This window comes from Anguilla rostrata, chromosome 17, assembly GCF_018555375.3.
Source record: "Anguilla rostrata isolate EN2019 chromosome 17, ASM1855537v3, whole genome shotgun sequence".
NCBI lineage: Eukaryota > Metazoa > Chordata > Actinopteri > Anguilliformes > Anguillidae > Anguilla > Anguilla rostrata.
Window position 1 is genome coordinate 23746808 of NC_057949.1, and position 3781 is coordinate 23750588.

Sequence of the window (3781 nt, forward strand, 5' to 3'; positions counted from 1 at the left end):
TGCTATTCTTCCAGGTGAAGTCGCCTTGTAAGACCATTCTTATCACAAAGGAAACCATGATGACATAGCTGTGCTGATCTACGTTTTTAAAGCCAGATTAGGAGACAGAAATAGATAATGAAGGCCTAGATCCTGACAGTTGCCTGGGGGGGGAAGTGAATCACGGCAAGTGAACTGCCATTGCTCACCAGCTTAAATTGCACCGTTGGAAATAGCTGAGGGTGGGGCAGAAGTTACCGTGACAATAACTATGTGCGGCCAATGGCTTTTTAAACAGTATATTTCTGTACATCATGCTGCATTGTGGGAGATAATTTCAAAGAGCAGGAAATCTGCAATAATTAAAATAGCCCTAACTAATTATAATTATGCGCTGCTACTGACTCCCCCACCACTGCGGTCCGGCCTCCTTTTTCGTCACCCTGCCCACTTCTGTCACTGCCTGCCACTCCCCTCCATCGCCACCCGGCCCCGCCCATCATCTGAGCCGTCACCGTAGGATTGTCACCTAGCTGCCATTAATTTGATCAATGTGAAGATTGACTGACTGAACATGTTGTCACTTTTATTTGATTTGATTTGATACTTGTGGGTCCGTTTGAAGAGTCGGTTATTATAGACAATTGTGTTGTTTTGTGGGTGGGATTTGTTACCCATGCTGTGCACACTCACTCCAGTGCCAGTTCAACTCACCCCACCCTATATCAAAAGAGCCCCCTTCCCAATTCACATTTACATTTTAGCCATTTAGTAGTTTATCACTCTTCTACAGAGCAACTTACACAGGTTACATTATTGGCTGGACCGCAACAGCGGGGCCAGCCCTACAACCACGAATGTCTGTGACTGAGTGAGTGCCTGAGTGATGAAGTTACACCATTGGTCGGCCGAGTTATGACGTTACATCATTGGTCGGATGGTCCAGCCATATACTAGGTTTTGACCTGGTCTTGTTTTTACATACAATCTATTTGCTCACATTATAGGGTGTTTCTAATCACTGTCCATAATAACAGAATTGCCTCCTTTGTAACTAATTGCAAAGCGCTCCTATATTCTGATGATGCTATCATTTACTGATGTGTCTCCTCAGTGCAGAAGGCTACAGAAGATCTGCAGACTGCCTTTGACGTCATTCAGAAATCTCTCGCCCAAATTAGTTTCGAATGCAGATAAGCCCAGCTGCTCTGGGGCTTCCCCTAAACACTGAGACTAAATGATTCATTTTCTGTCTTACACCATCAGCGATGTTTGAAACGATGATTTGTGCAGAGCGATAAAAAAAGCAGTGGTTGCTCACGCCGGCTTGCAAGTCAAGGACACGGGGGCTTATTGCGGTTAGATTGAACAGTCCCTTTTCGGTGCATGCTGATGGAAAGGGATGCTCCGCGGGACATATGGCCAGGCCGGGCTTTAAAAGCGGGGGGATATTTATAGCGTCTGTCGGGGGTGAGGCTGGCAGTGCTGCGGCAGAGATACAGCACTGAGGCGGATCTGCAGTGTGACCCGGAACGCAAACACTCAGTGCTGATTGGCCGATGCACCAGTGATTTAACCGGTCATCCTTGGCGTCACACTCCGCAAATAGATAGGAATGAAATTCACAGGGAAGCACACACACACACACACACACACACACACACACACACACACACATACAGCTATTCACAAGAGCAGGCATACACACACGCACATATACATGCGGACACAAATGCAGAAATACACACACACACATGCACGCACGCACGCAGACACACACAGACGGTGAATAATATTTGTGAGTGAGCCTAGCCCTCACTCAAACGATCATACACTCACACATGTGTATTTTCGTGTTACATTCAAATTTATCAAATTTATCAACACGCTCTGGCCTCTGCCTCTCCCCTAGAGAGCACACAGGCTTTTTGGGAGCCCCTCCCGCCCGTCGCTCTGCCAAATGACGGGGAGACGGAGCGGCGGCGTCCCGCTCGATTGAGCCCCCGTCTCGTCCCGCAGGTCCACCCTAGCTCCCCAGTGGTGGAACGAACTCCCCATCCCTTTCCGAACCTCCCCCTCACTACCCATCTTCCGCCGTGGCCTGAAGACTCATCTCTTCAGACTACACCTGGACTGACTACCACCACGCTGTGTATTTCACTCTAAATCCACCCCCCCGCCCCTCAGCCTGCCTGCCCGCCGTGGAGCACGGATTGCCCAAACGGGAAGCACAGGAGACCGTTTCCTACTCGCGTCGCAGGCCGTAAACTGAAAAAACGGGCGCTCCGCGGAGGCGCGGCCGTCCCTTCCCGCCGCGACGGCAACGGCGACGGCGACCGTCGGCAGATCCATCAACATTAAACAGACATCTCAGCCTTCTTACATTAGGCCCACGTTAAGAAGCACGTCGCTGCACTCTTACAAATTTACGTCGGGTGCTCATACCACCGTTATGAGAGAGACCGTTATTCAACAGCGAGTCCATTACTCAAGCGACTCTGTATGATTGTTGTAGATCACGCATGGTACCTTTCTAACAGCCTAATTCATCAAAGGGAAAGAAATATGTCAGACCAGCCTTTCCATGTTTAAAAAAAAAAAAAAAAAAACATTTCCCGACTCAATTTCAGAATTCGCCAAACAACAGTCGGCCTTTCACTGTTGCAATTTTCTTCATCAATTCGGGGGGGCACAGACGAACACGAGCGCAATATGGAACATAAATTCCCCCATATGCGTACGCTTGACAGTGCCATGAGTCACACTGCAAAAAGCAGTTGTGCAGTATAATGGTCAGAGAGCTGTGCTCATAATTCAAAGGTTGTGGATTGGATTTCCATTAGATTTGCCATTGTACCCTCGAGCAAAGTACTTGACACGAATAGCTTCGATATATTCAGCCACATAAATGTACAAGGAATGGAAGCTGTGTAAGTCACTTTGGATAAGAGCATCTGCTAAATGCCAAATGTATTTATTCAAATTTAGCAAAGCTTCTTTGGCATTTGTACTGGAGGACTGTGCAAGGGAGGCTGCTGGAGGGGGGGACAGGCAGATCACAGGTATACGACTGACCAGAGGGGTCGCTGTTGAGCAATCAGACAGGGATTACCCTGCAGCATGTATCGTTCCTTCCCTCTATGGTACTATGGGAAATTTTGCATTGCCTTGTGAGGTTTCCAGCCTCAGTACTCACTGGCACAGTCCTAATTCAATGTGGGCTATAAGGTGCATGAATCAACATGAACAATAATGGGATGGTGCAGATTCTATGCACCTGCCAGATACTCTGCTCTATATTCTTAACACTTAATATTCTTATTGAGCATCCTGTCTTCCTATGACTGAAGCAAAAACATCCCAAATGGATGCACCTTAGGTAAGTTTATGAAGGAGTGTGACCAAGAACATTACTGCATCATCGGTGTTTTGCATTGTAATACAGCACTGGGAGCCCTGTTACCAAATGGAGCCTCCTGTTGTAACAAAGCCGAAATGCAGGAGCTGACCATCTGGTTACTTCAAAGGATCTGTGAGGATTGCTCAAAAGGAACGGAAAGACCTGTCTTGTGTGACCTCACAGTGGTTAATGGTTTTTGGAACCTCCTTTCGGCATCATGCACTGGATATCCATCAAGGACGTTTCCAACAGTCTTCTGCGGTTCAATGCCACGCTCTGGCCATTTTACAAATGTAAAGCACCAGCTCACCCCTAGGTTAAGGCTGGTCACAAACTCAATTAGCTTTCCCATTACGGCCCACGTCTGCTCGATCCTGGGCCCAAAACATTTCCTCGACGACC